The sequence below is a fragment of the Camelus ferus genome, chromosome 1 (assembly GCF_009834535.1).
Source record: "Camelus ferus isolate YT-003-E chromosome 1, BCGSAC_Cfer_1.0, whole genome shotgun sequence".
NCBI classification, from domain to species: domain Eukaryota; kingdom Metazoa; phylum Chordata; class Mammalia; order Artiodactyla; family Camelidae; genus Camelus; species Camelus ferus.
Genome location: NC_045696.1, coordinates 22,903,552 through 22,918,586, shown reverse-complemented (window position 1 = coordinate 22,918,586; position 15,035 = coordinate 22,903,552). Strand labels below are relative to the sequence as shown.

The 15,035-nt window shown below is 37.0% G+C and overlaps 1 protein-coding gene across 5 annotated transcripts in view; it reads left to right on the top strand.

Moving 5' to 3' along the window:
- LOC116662781 overlaps positions 1-14,160 on the top strand; it is a 551,908-nt gene extending 537,748 nt beyond the window's left edge. For 3 of the 5 annotated variants that reach the window (XR_004318892.1, XR_004318881.1, XR_004318865.1), the window contains 3 exons: positions 543-623; positions 9,333-9,408; positions 9,545-14,160. The gene's annotated coding sequence lies outside the window, so the exon portion shown is untranslated. The remainder of the gene's footprint in view (positions 1-542; positions 624-9,332; positions 9,409-9,544) is intronic. The other 2 variants (XR_004318878.1, XR_004318893.1) reach the window with 2 other exon arrangements.
- The last annotated feature ends 875 nt before the right edge of the window (positions 14,161-15,035 follow it).

Here is a 15,035-nt window from a genome sequence, read left to right as displayed (position 1 = left end):
TTATATCCACAGGCAAAACTGGACTGAGGGTTCAGATTCCATTGACTCTCCTATGTCCTTATTCTTGGCTGCATTCTGTAGTCACATGAGGAGCTTTAGAAAATACTGATGCCTACCTAGGTCTCAGCCACAATTATTTGGATTTAATTGGTCTGGTGAGCAGTTAGGTCATTAGGAATCTTTTAAGAATCTCCCCACGTGATTACAATGTGCAGCCAAGTTTGAGACCAATGTTTACAATTATTTACAGGTGACTCCATTAAAAGGACTAATAACGATAAAGTTAGTGTAGACATCTCACTTTCTGAGACTATTAGCACAAGGGAAATAGTAAAGTGCTCATTCCCATTAGTATGGATTTGTCTGCATGTGTGTATGTTTGACCATGGTTGAGATGGGGTTATCAAGGTGACGATTTACTGTAATCTTGGTGGAAACACGTTTATGGGAACATACACTTACAGAAGCAATGTTTATTATTATGGGAGTTTAAGTTTTACTTGGTCAGGTTCTTATCTTTTCTCTCCGTTCTACTGTGTTAGTTCCTTACCCAGGATTCTTGAGAATATATGACATACCAGTCTGGTACAAGGACAGGAACACAGCCCTGAAAGAACATAACGGTAAGATTATACAATTGTTGGTAATATGCTTTTCAGAAAACTGAGTGAATGCAAATGTGAAAATCATTGGCAAAGTAAGATACTTAAATTTTTTTAATTAAAAAACAAAAATGAGTTGGTATTAAAATATAGGTTATATGGACAAAAATCAGCAAGAGAATGTAGATGCAGGGCTAGGAGTGGAAGGATCATAAAAGGAAAAATGTACCAAGATTTTCATCTTAACCGAGAGGAGCCAATATATTGATTCATTCTTGTCTTTGGTAATGACACGAGTATAAGGTATAAAGAATGTATGTAGACACGTGAAGGGAAATATAACATAAATTTAAAATATAAACATGAATTATAACTGCCAAATCACCACAGAAGAACTGTATAATTTAAATAACTAAAATCAAGGAAGTTAAAGGAAACGTTAATAACCGGTATCTACAAATACCTGTACCCTACAAACAGAAACTACACATTTATTTTCAAGCATCTGTGGTTTATTTACCAAAATAGATCAGTATTAGTCAAGAACAAATGAATGATAAATAACAGAAATTGCAGAAATCACATATGGTCACAATTGCATAGTACTAAAAAATACATTTTTTCATAAAACTACTCCTCAAAATATTAAAAACAAACAGTAAAACAAAAACATTAAATAAATAAATCATTTGCCTAAATAACTGTTGTGACAAATTGTAAAATAAAATAATAATTGTAGACTATTTAGAAATCTACTAACATTACAGCACCACATTTCAACAGAAGTGTATTACCAAAGCTATTCTAAGAGATGACTGCATAGGCTCTAGCCTTTATTACATTAAAATTAAAGTAAATAAATAAAGTATTTATCTGAAGAACTTAAGTAGACTACAATAAATCAGAGACAAAGGTTAGGGACAGAAGCAATGCAAATTTAATTGAATTAGAGAAATATAAGATCAACAAGTGAATCACAGAATCAAATTTTTTAAGGAATAATCTTTAATTTTATGCAAAGAGTAAAAAGCAAAAAAAAATTAGAAATGAGGAAAAGAATACATGTAGGAAATGAAAAAAAAATGTATCATCATTTCCCCAATTTCTTAGCACCAAGTATTTTTTCATTCATAAATGCCCCACCTGGGACATCTAATGGAAACTGATATGTCATCACAGAGGAAAGTAAAGAAGGCCAACTCTACATATACTTAATCATAAAAAGAATTTAGAAAATAGTCTAAAATAAATGGGAATGTAGGATGTGCCACAGAAAGTAAGACACACCAATGAGGGTAGGTTTGAAATACCAATTCAAAGCAGAGCCAAGCTATAGTTCCTTATTTGGGAACTTACTATGTGTCAGGCATTGTGCCTAAGAAATTTCCATATGTAATCACATTTCGTCTTTCCAGTGCCCATATCTGGTAGGCTCTGCTATTGTCCATTTTTCAGATAAGGGAACTAAAATTTGGAGAGATGAAAAGGAATATATCTATATAGGTCTACACATATAGATATAAAGATAGCTGAATATATATATAGCCAGAGTTATATCTATACATAGATAGAACTGAATCATTATGTTATACACCAGAAATTAACACTATGTTGTAAACCAGCTATACTTCAATTAAAAAAATAATAATAAAATAAAATTTGGAGAGATTAAGACATTGGTCCGTGGTAGAGATAATAACAGCAGAATCTTGATTCAAACCATAATTTTGCACCCAGTTTTAAGTTATTAAGCATAGTGTTGTAATGTCATGAACTACTTTTATTGATTGCAAAGGATTGAAGTCCATCTCATGGTTTAAGAGAAAGCAGAAATCATAGCAAGGAGTCTGAGGGGTTTCACAGAAGCCAGAGACAGGATGTAGCCAGGCTTCAGGAGCATCAGCAACCAGGCAATAAACACTCTCCAAGATCAGTTTCTACCCACCTCCACCCTCACTACCTCACCTTTTCCCACCATCCCATACTTGCTCCCTCCCTGATCCACCCTGTGCCATCTTCCCCACCCTCACCTGTCACTGGCTTACTCACTTCGGTTCACATGTTGGAAAAACAGTTACTGTGAGCTTTATATCTCCTACTTCAAGCACTCAATGCCCCAAAACGTGAACTTGATTCACTGTTGCTCACAAACCCCACAGATCATGGTGATGGAAAACTCTGGGCACATCTAGGTCATTGTCCATTCTATAACAATCATCAGTTCATTCGTTTAAATCAAAATTACTTGGGGAATGCTCTATGCGTTTGACACTGTCCTGAGTACGGAGAAGGCAGCGGTGAACCAGACAGACAAGATCTTACATTCTAGTGGGGAGAGACAGGCAAGAAATAAACTGAAATATAAGTATCTGAGAGGCAAGTACATGTATTAAATAAATACATAAGCCAATGTTCAATGGTGCTGAGTTCAAACTAGGTGATATATATAGCGAGTGATGGGATGGAGGTCAACGTTAGGTAGGGGATATTTTCTCTAAGATGACTTTCGAGTAGAGACTCAAATGACAAGAAGAAAGAAGCCACTGAAAAAGTAAGAAAGACCATATTCTAGGAGGAGAGGATGAAAGGTAGAAAATCAATAAGCTGAAAATATTAGTCATCCAGGATGTCCAGAAAGTAGTAAGTGAATGGAAGAAAGATAGGTGATAAGTTAGGAGTCAGAGAGAGAGATGGGGACTAAAACTCTGTGTGGGAGATATGTGAGAGTTATTTAAAGTGGAAAAAGTTATAGCCAGAAGCAGGATGCTCTGATTTGCCCAAGTTGGGTCTGATCCCTTGGGTAATATTTTAATTTGGCTGCTGTTGCTGCAGCCAGAGGGCTGTAAAAGGAGGATGGATATTTCCCCGGGGGGAGCTGTGGTTCTGGGCAGATAAAGCAATGAACAATCCTGTCCTCTTCACAGTTCTGTTCAAGGACCTCTGCTATAAATTCCTTTAACAGTTAGTGTCCATATATTGTCAAGCACCAGTAAATATGGTTGAATTTTCCCCAAACTGTATTCAAATAGATGAATTTCTCATTTTTAAATGGTTACTGCAAACATGTTGTCTCCCCACCCAATTTATAGACCACCTAAATCTAAATGCTTATCAAGCTTCGATGACCTTTAACGTTCTCCTGCCCAGACTCTTTTCCGTACTTAACCAGAGTTTAGTAGCCACTGTTCAACCTAGCTTTATCTGGATGGTTGTATTTTCAACCAGTTTTAAATATTTTAAAGTTTTCTGATTTTCCATTCAATTTTAAGGCATTTGAAAGGAGCCAGCTCAACTGGAATATCATCCAGTGTTGGAAAATTATCTTTTTTATGCTGATTTGTTGCTTGATTACCTAGTGGCTAACATCTACTTAAATACTATCTCTTGCCTCTAGGCACTGGCTTCCAGTTCAATTTCCTTGGGCTTTGTATCTTTGGTTTTCCATCCTCCAAGCTCTGTTACTTGCCATAATTATTTTCAGTTTTCTTAGTAAAAATGATTTGGATCCTGAGGGCATTTGCTAGATATCAGACAAGGAGCATCATATGGCGATAAAAGTACGTCAAACTAATGGGAAAATGGAGCAAAATAGAAAGAGATGCCAGGAGAAAGGAGAGAATCTGGAAGCAAAAAGAAAAGGGACAGTCAAGATAGTCATCATATCCGAAAACAAAGAAATGGCCCGAAAGAGTTATGAATCGCTGCAGCAGAATTAATGAGATGGAAAATTTCTCAAGGAAAAGAGCCAAGCAGAGATAAAGGAAGGAAAAACCAGCACAAAAGGAAGAAAAACAAAACAGGAGAAAAGAAAAATTTTAACCCCCCCAAGTGCAGGGTGAATGAGTAAAACAAAAGCATGGATAAATTAAGAAATGGCGCATTGCATTAGAGCAAATTTATTCTGTTTTCTTTATTCTTATCTTTAACTGGCTTTGCATTTCTCCGTAGCAAAGCCAAACTGAAAGGATAATTTTGTTTATGTACCCAATTTGCATAATTGTGCAATATAAATTACAATGCTAATTAAGGACAGCCCTTGGGCTTCTGGAATTGGGTCAAAGTGACTCCCTGAGAGGAAGGAGGTTGGGGCATTGGCTCTGTCCCCTCTCCCACCGCAGGGAAGCCGGGCAGGAGCAAAGAACCTCTCTGACAGTGTGTGAAATCTTGTCAGAATTTGTTGAGGACCCAGAACTATATGTCTCACTCCGAAACTTGGCTTTTAAAATCATCTTTGTGTGATTCAGCAATGAGGCGCTTAAAAGCTAAAAGTTCTCTAATCCTCGGGGAAGTCTGTGTTGGTTATCATCTTAAGAGGCTTTTTTTTTTCTCACTTTTTTTTTTATTCAGAGAAAAAAATTTTTTCAAACTGGAGATAACTGAGCGTGAACCTGGCATGCAGTATTTTCTCACTGGACTGTTGCCAGAATTGTCCCAAACCGGAGTATGACTTGCCCCATGCGGAAGCCCAGGGAAACTGACAAGCTGCACTCCGAGCTCTAGTTAAATCCATGTCCTGAAAACTAACCGAGCCGTTGCACCATAACTACATCGAAAATTCAGTCCCAGAGAGTCTGTTCCCTGCACTAGTCATAATAGGGAACTGAAAGGTTTAGGGTTCATATAATCTTTTGCATAGGTTTTTCAAGGAAAGACTATTTCTGAGTCCCTGTAAGTGAAGGCTGCCACGGCTACGATGGAGGAGATGGCATAGGTGTCTGAAGGAGGTGTTTTGCAAGCTTTTTAAAGCTATTGAACCCTGATTGCTAGCAAAGACCCTATTGTATGCAACACAGAGGGAAACGACCCAAAATCACTCAGGTTGGAGTAGGGATAAGGGGAGTGGCAGCGCCGGAGGCCAAAGGTCCTCTCTCAGCCCTCCCTAGCCACTACCCCCACTTCTCCATCTTCTGAGAGAGCGGAAGCCACTTCTGTAAGAGATTTACTATCCACTTACGTAGCAACGCAGCAGTCAGGGATGTTGGTTTTATACACCCAACTTTAAGACACCTGGAGGTTCTTTTCACTGGGATCATTATACAAATAACCGGAAGACACTGGCCTATTTCCTATCCTATGCTACTTTATTCTCTACGGCATTGTTTCTCAAACTCTTTCACATCTAGGCATTTAAAAATGGTAATACTTCTATGGAACACTTTGGGTAAACTAGGGGAGAATTGGGACTTTGGACTAGGCTGCTCATGTTGCAAGGTGACTGGTTCTGGGGCTCGGATCAACTCGATCCTCCAGTTACTCAAGACCATGAACGTTGGTTCATGGTTGAACATTAGACTAAAGTCTGATTTAAAAAAAAACAATTAGTCTCATGAACAATTGGGAAAATTAGCTAAATCTTGAGAAGACTGTTTGAGGGTATAGATTTAACCAAGAATAAATTTTCCGACTTATTCCTAGTATAGGAGACAATATACTTTCCATTTTGCTAAAGCTATTCTGAATTGAGTTTTGTTTTCAAACTGGAAGAGTCCTGATTGATATATATTTTCATTTCTTAAAATTCAGATCTAATAGATCATGGTCCAGTTTAAAAATCTCCAGGAGTCACCATTTCATATGGGATAAAGTCCAAATCTTTATCCACTTAAAAACTAATATGTAGGTTTACCAGCAATACCACCAATATGGGGCTGGTGTTCCCTCTCGCTGGTTTCTTGATGGCAGTGTAGCCAAGAGTGGACAGGGTGGTTATCATCTCTGGTCTGGTTAGTGTCTTTTTGTTAGCTTAGTTGAGCAGCCCTCACCAGACAAGTTTTTTGCTACCCCTACAGCTGATATGATTTTTGGTAGATTTTCTTTCTCTTTTTCTTCTATTACCCAGGGATTTAGTCATTCTAGCCTTTTTCTCTAGCATATACTCTGATCCTAACTGTAAAGGCATAATCTTACAATGGAGATAACTGCTTCTGATGGTTGTATATATATATATATAGAGAGAGAGAGAGAGAGAGAGAGAGAGAGAGAGAGAGAGAGAGAGGGAGAGAGGGAGAGAGAGCAATTACCATGGAGCTGTGATTCTGAAAGTGTGGTCCTTGAACTAGCAGTATCAACTTCACCTGGGAAATTGTTACCAGTGCAAATTCCTGGGCCCAACTTTTAGAATCAGAAACTTTGGGGATGGGGCTTAGAAATCTGTGTTTTAGCAAGTGATTCTCTCGCATAATATAGTTTGCAAACCATTGTCAAGGAGGGTCAGGCTTGGAGAACATCTTGATTGAGGACGTCCTAAATCCCTCTTCCATTACTGAAATAAAAGACACTTCCCTTATACCTTTTTGATTTTTCTCATTGGAGTTTCCTACAGGAGCTGCATCCACTCCAGGGCCGAATCTTCTCTAATCAACTGGGTCTGTAGTTTAACAATTTCATGCCCACTTTGGGTGGGTGACTTTTGTTAGGTTCCTACTTCTCTAAAATATTCCTGGAAGACTAGAACATTAAACTTCCTAGATTTATTCACCACATGCCATCCTATCTCCTCCTGGGTAGAATTTTGAAATTATCTTATATACTTTTCCCCTTCTTAATTTTCCTTCTTGCTGATTTCAAGCTAATATTAAAATCATATTTCCTAGATGTACAAAAACTGGTGACGTTGTGAGATACAAAACAATCGATATGGCATGGCCAGGGGACATCATTCTAGAGTTAAACTCATGTCATGAAAATCCACCAAGTAGGCAAAATACATTTGCATAAATTGGCCTTTATCTATACTTGCATCATGAATAGCAGTTGTGGACAGAAACAAGCCCTGATTCTGGGTTTAGAATGCCAGCTTTGGAGCCAGGCATCCTGAGCTCAGGTCCTGATCCACCACTCACTGGTTATGGGAACTTATACAAACCTTCTGTGCCTCAGTTCCTTCATCTGCCTGTCACAGAGGATGTGCTCAGTATATTTTAGCTAACACTTTGTTGAAGCAACATCTTGCGAAGAATGCCCACTTGTAGTCAGGCAAAGTTTATATAAACTAAGCACTTACCTCTAAGAAAAAAAAGAGACATATTATGATGACAGAGAATTGATTGAGAATGATTAGACCCACCCTGGGAGACAAAAACAATGACTAGTTCTTATAAGACTTGCAGTATATACTGAAACCTAATGTAACTTTAATTGGTATCCAATGAGATTTAGTATACTTTCCAATTTACCCGAGCCCTGAAACTTGCACCAACTTTAGCTAAGATAATAGTTCTGTTATTTCTAATTTCGTCTCCTTTCATTTGACTGTGAAAGTGCTTCCTTTTTCAGAGCCTCACTCTCGTCTAGCCCTCCTGCTTCAGAACATGTTACCTTCATGTTTATACACAGATTGGGGCGATACGTGGTTACTTCCATGCCTGCAAACACATACTATTGTTTGTGAGAAGTGTTCTAAAATTTGTGACTAGCTCAAAGTTTATGTTAGGATTCTTGATAGACTCAAGTCCAAAAGGGGTGTGGCTTTTCTGCACTTTGGCTGGGCCTGCCAGGAACTGCTGATGACCCCAGAACGTCTGTGTGCTCTTTGAGAGTCTGGGCTTAGAATTTTACTGTTTTTCCACTTTAGACTCTGTATCTTATTGGCTACATTTTTTCCTTCACAGTTACACCCATAATATGCTTTCTAGTCTTGAAAATTCACTTAAATATTACATGTATGATTGTAATATGCTTATTAAAAATGTACTAAGTGCCAGGCGCTGTTCTAGGACACAAAAGATAAAGTGGTTATTAAGGTGCTAGCCATCAGGATGCTTACATTAACTTAGTAAAATAAACTGTAACTTCCTAGAAGGCAAAAACTGAAGCTTATTGTGTCTGTCTTGCTCTTAGTAGAGTACTGGGAATACACACAGATGATCAATAAAAACTCTTGGATTATTAAAATAAATACTACATTTAAAATATTAGGAATGTCTGAGGAACCTGGGTGAAGGAAACATGGCAAGTATAGACTTACGGAGTGGGAGAGTATTTGAGCTGCAAGGTACTTAAAAGGGTATCACTGAAAATACTTGGTTTTTAGATAAGATAACAGAGAAAACCCCCTTGTCAGTCACTGAAAATTGACTGTGATTGTGTAGCACAGAGCTCACCCGCAGCAGACCTAGTAGGGAGATGTCAGAAGTACTGGGACGAGCACTGAGATCAGGGTGAGACCGAGTTGGCCTCCTCACTTAGCAGCTATATGACCTTAGGCAAGTCGCTTAAGTTCACAAAACCCACATAAAATAGTTCATTCAAACTTTCAGGTATGTTGTCGAGAATTAAAGGAATAAAATATTTGAGAGTTTGGGGGCATTTTTTTAAACATTAACTATTTTTCTAGGCAGACAGGATTGGGTTTGGGAAATGTGTCCTGGATGGACAGATGATGATGAAAATAGGGAGTCACTGGGAGAAGGTGGAACATGCCTCAGTTCACAATCATTAAGGGCTGCCATGAAATTCCACCCCCAACCCCCAAATCTAAATGGATATATGGACCTTCTAGACTGTGTAATTTGATCATCAAGAGATTCAACTGCAGTGCCACTTACAGTTTAGACCATTACTGTGTGGTAGTGTTAATTTAAAAATATTTAACCTCTTTTATTCTGACATATTTAGTACAGAAAACAAATGGGAATTGAAGTATTCCTCAAGCTCGTCATGAAAATGCCTAGTGTACTTTGTGGACAACAATTTCTTGGATTATTAGTCATTCTGCTATTTGTTTTTCAGGAGGTGCCAACATATTGTGAGATGTTCTATATTTATGAAACATAAGACAAACTGTGAAGATAACAATGCATTTTGGGTGAGCCAAAGCAGTAGTCCAAATATCTTGTTAAAATTGAGACCAACACTTTGGGTTGTATGTTTATTCAAAGATAGATTTAAAAGTATTATTGAAGGTATGTTTCTCATTGCCACTTTTTAATTTCCCTTTTTAGACTGAAAATCAGGAAACATGAGACCTGGTCCTGACATCGCTTCATCCAGGTTGGATAGCATGTCTTCAGAGAATGTTTCCTGCGCCCCTCCCCCAGGAGAGTTAAGCATTCTTCAGCCATGCTCTCACATTTTCCTCTATTGTAGTTGTGTGTTCATGCACCCATCTTTTGTATCAGACAGGGAGTTTCCTGATGGGAGACACTTCATCTTTTTCTGCTCGGTTATTGAAGAACAGGGCCTGGCACGTTGTTGGTGTTCAAAAAAATGCTTCTTTACTCCAGTTCAATCCATCAAAATGAATATTAATCTCAGACTAACTCTGGAAAAGTGCTACAAGGTTAATTAGGACTCTCCGGAAATATTTTGATTTCAATTTTGATTTAGCAATAACTTGAACCCCAGAACTTTTCAGAACTTGATTTAGAGACATAGAAAACCTGGGCAAATAGTATTTATGTTTTTATATTCCCCCAAGAGTATACTAAGCCTTTCAGGGAAAGAATCTACTGAGGAAATTCATAGAAACTGAATATAAGTGAGCAGAAATAAGTGGCCCAACTGCGTGCATGTATGTCTGTGTGTGTGTGTGTGTGTGTGTGTGTGTGTGAGATTTGAAGGTTAGATGGGAGAAGGCAGTGTCAAAATAGCAGATCTTGCCTTTGCTAGTCACCCGCAGTGACAGCCACAACCCAATGCCTACTCAACATCCACTTCTCCTCTCTTACTTAACAGCCATGCCAATTATGGAGAAATGTGTTCAGCTAAAAACCTTGCTTTGGCAACCTCACATGTAGATAAATGTAGTCTTGTGACCGAGTTCTGGTCAATGATAAAATTAATGGCAGCCTCTTGCTGAGGCTTCTAGGAAAGCTTTAGAAGAGAGAAACTCACTGGGATGTTTCTTCATTCGCTTCGCCTCCCTCCCAGATGGATGCCTGGAGACGCGACCATCTTCCAATCATGAGGATTAAATCCACATTTTAGGATTGGTTTCAAGAGGAATTCAGAAGAAATCTGCATCCTTGATGACATCAAGCCACAGTGCTCATCCTGATCTTTCCATCCATGGTCTTGTTGCATAAGACAAGTAACCACTGACTTATTTAAGTCACTGTTGGGTTTTCTTGAAACCAGACAGAGCCCTGATACGTTTGTCCTTCCAGGGAAAAGGGGTGCACATGACTTCGGAGTCTGATGAGACTTTCCATGGCCAAAACCACTCTATTGGAACAACTCCATCTCTGCTCATAGTGCAAGGGAATGGTCCTGAATGACACGTGGGGTCTGAACATTTCTTTGTTAGTTTTTCCTGAAACCTAGGTTTAAAGAACCCATGAAAGTTCTCTTAGAAGTAAATATGTAATTTCTGTGGGCTTCAGTAGATAAATTCAATTGCTATATGTATGCTTAGTTTTGGCAAAAATCAAATAAGCACCATCCCTTACATAATATGGCTTTAATTAAGTTTAGTTCTCTCTGGGTGTGATGCATATTACAGAAACACAATCAATGAACATTGGTGATTTGCTTAAATCTTGCTCTCTGTCCCATTTATGTAATTTATTGTGTCAGTGGTTCTCAAGTGGTGTGCTCTGTAGCTCATCCTCTGAAAATCCTTCCCAGATGCGTTCAAGATTTTTCATTAATTTGTATATTTTATTTTTGATAAGTACACATGCTTGTGACTGGAAAACACCCTTCTTTTAATCCCAGAGGATTATCTGGCCTTGTGAATAATTGATTTATACCCTGCCCACTCCACCCCTATTATTCAAATAGAGATTATTGAAGAAATCCCTGCCCTATAAATTGAGCTCATCTAAAAATGAAAGGGAAAATACGTTAAAGGTTTCTGCAGGATCTGCTATGTATAACTTAGTCTTTTTTCCCATTAATATGATTCTAGAAAAGGTTGCATTCCTAAGTATCAAAACTAGAACACAGTGTTAAAACAAGCAGTGATAAAATCTGTAGTGACATTTGTCCATGGAGGTGATGTCTTTGGTTAGTGAGCTCCAGGACTAGAAACCAGGCTTCTGTCTTTTAACTTGTGGAACAGTAAAAGGACTAAAACTGCTCTGTATAATCACATGAAAAGCTATATTATTATAGGCCATCATTATGTACGTTGTTTCTGTTTATGAATTATAGTGCTTGTCCGTGGGGAGTATGTGCATGGATGTGTATACACACATGCATACATGTGTGTCTGTTTGATTCATTAATCTGGCCTATTAAATATAGCAAAAGAATGAGGAGAAATACTTATACCTTGAACTGAAGGACCTGGCTTAGCTCAACATCTGTACAATCTACTCTCTAGTGTCCATTCCTTTACCATGAAGATAAAGGAATGGTACCTAAAACTAAAATTGCATTTGCTAGACTGCTTTGCAGCTTGGTTTCTGGGTGAGGTTATGTTTGACCAGCCAGATGTTCTCACATAACACTTGCAAGTGACAGTGAGGCAAAGGTCACACGGCTGGCTGGCTCTGTTAACTTCTAATGACCTTTATTGGGGTACACATTATAGAGAATATAAATGAGCTTTGTTGGCATACACTTTGTATAGAATATATATTTATACAGAATATACATTTAGTTTGATGAGTTCTGACAGATTTGCAGACCTGTGTAACCAGTAGCAATACAAAGGTACATGATAATCCCTCACCGCAGAAAGGTTTCTTGTGCTCCCTTCCAGGTAGTCTTCCACCCCTGATCCAGGCAACTATTGATCTGCTGTTTATTACCATGGATCATGGTTGTCTTTCCTAGAGATTCAAGTAAGTGGAATCATATATGTATCCTCTTTAAATCTGGCTTATTTCATTCAACAGACTGTTTCTGGAGTTTATCCATGCTCTTGACGTGGTAGGCAGGATTCTAAGCTAGCCCCTAAGAGTCTTGCCTTCTGGCATGCACAGCTTTTTCTCAGTTATTCAATCAAACTCTAATCCAGATGATATTGTGAAGGGATTTCTCTCTAATAAGTTTGCTGTAAGTGGGTGTTTTTCCTCGGTGAGTATGCTGTAAGCAGATGATCCTTTAGGAAAAGTTAGAGATATTTGAAATATGAGAGAAACTCTGCAATTGGTTTTTTAGAGAGAGAACTTCCATGTTGTAGAGCAGGCTTCATGGCAGAGAACACCGAGCAATCTCTAGGAGCTGAGAACAGACCTGTGTTGACAGCCAGCAAGAAAGCTGCATCCTCAGTCTTACAACCACAAAGAACTGAGTTCTGTCCACAACCAAGTGAATTTAGGAGAGACCCTGAGCCTCAGGAGATCACAGCAATGGCCAACTCCTCAACAACGTATCAGAGTCCCAGTGGTTCCATAGCTCCACAAACACTTGAAAGTGTCAGTCAGCTTAATTGTAGCCATTTGAATGGGAATATAATGGTACTCATTATGGTTTTAATATGCATTTCCCTAATGCATGTTAGGTATGTTAATGATGTTAAGCATCTTTTCATGTACTTAGAGGCCATTTGTATATCTTCCTTTATGAAATATGTTTCAATAAATTGCTTATTTTAAAAACTGAGTTGTTTTACTTCTGTTATTGAGTCTTAAGAGTTCTTTATTTAAGTACAATTCCTTTATCAGATATATGTGTTGCAAATGCTTTTTCTCAGTTTGTGGCTTGTGTTTTCAATTTTAAACACTTTATTGAAAAGCAGTTTTTATATTTGATGAAGTACTTTTTATCCATTATTTTCTGTTATTATTGTTACTTTTTGAGTAATCTATGAAAACATTTCTGTGTCAAGACAAAAAATATTAAATTTTTATCCCAGGAATTCTATGACTTTAGCTTTTATTTTTACATCTGTGATTTATTTTGAGTTAATTTTTCTGTGTATTTTGCAGTGAAGGTTGATGTTTGTTTTTCTATCTGTAGATACTTTCAATTTTTCCAGCACCACTTGTTGAAAACTCTCTCCTTTCCTCATTGAATTATTTTGTCTGAAGTATTATGTTTAAAATCAAACGACCACATATGCATGGTTCTACTTTTGAACTACGTATTTTGTTCCGTTTACCTGTATGTGAATTTTTCACCATACTATTGTCTTGATTATTGTAGATTTCTTGGGGATCTTGGCATCTAAGTATTCCAGTTTTGTCCTTTTATCAAGTTGTTTTGGCTATTCTAGGTCCTTGGTATTTCCCTATAATGTTTTGAATTAGGTTGTCAAATTTTCTCAAAAATAAAGCTTGCTGGGATTTTGAATGAGATTGTATAGAATCTAGAGATCAGTTTCGGGAGAAATGGTAACTTTTAACATTGAATACCCAAATCCATGAACATCATATCACTTCCCATAATGGTCTTCTTTAATTCCTTAGCAATGTTTATAGTTTTCAGTATACAGGTCTTGCAGTTTGTTAAATTCTAAGTATTTCATTGTTTGGATGCAATTGTGAATACTTAAAAAATAATTATCTTTTGTTCATTACCAGTACATAGCAATACAATTGATTTTTATATTGATCTTATCTTGTGCAGTCTTTTTATACTCACTTCTTAATTCTAGTAGCTTTTTTTTTGTAGAGTCCTTAGGAGTGTCTACATACATCATCATGTTATTTGCTAATTAAAAGTTTTACTTCTTACTTTCACATTGTGTGTCCTTATTTCTTTATTTTGCTTTATTGCACTTTACTACAACATTGATTAAGGATGTTGACTGTGGAGGCTCTTTCCTTGTTCCTAATGTTAGGGAAAAAACAATCTGTCACTCTTCAGTATGATGTCAGCTGTAGGTTTTTATAGATATTCTTCATTAGATTGATAATGTTTCCTTCTATCACTAATTTACTCAGATATTATATCATAAATGGGTGTTGAATTTTGTCAAATGCTTTTTCTAAATCTTGTGAAATATCTAATGTTTTTTCTCCTTTAGTCTGTTAATTTGATGAATTATAATGATTGATATTAAGAAGTTAAATTAACTGTGCATTCCTGGAAAAGCCCCATATGTTTATATATTCCCTTTTAAAAGATTTACTGGATTAAATGTGCTAATATTTGCTCAGGACTCTTATGTCTAAAATCATGAGGATTATTTGTCTATACTTATAATATTTTGAATCAGGTTATCTCAGAAAATGAATTATAATTTTCTAGAAGAATTTGCATAAGATTGGTGTTATTTTTCCTTACATCTGTGATAGAATTCACCAGTGAAGTCATCTGAATCTGGAAATTTCTTTGTGGGATCATTTAAAATTTTAATTTCAATTTCTTTAATTGATGTATGGCTATTCAGATTTTTTATTTCTATTTCTTTTTGAGTCAGTTAGGTAATTTGTACCTTTAAAGGAATTTATTCTTTTTATCTATTATTTTAAATGTATGGGCTTAAAACTGGTCATAGTATTCATTTACTGTCTTTTTAGCGTCAGTAGAATTAATTTCGACGTCCCCTTTTCCATTTCTGATACTGTTGACATATGTCTTCCACTTTGTCTCAGTGGA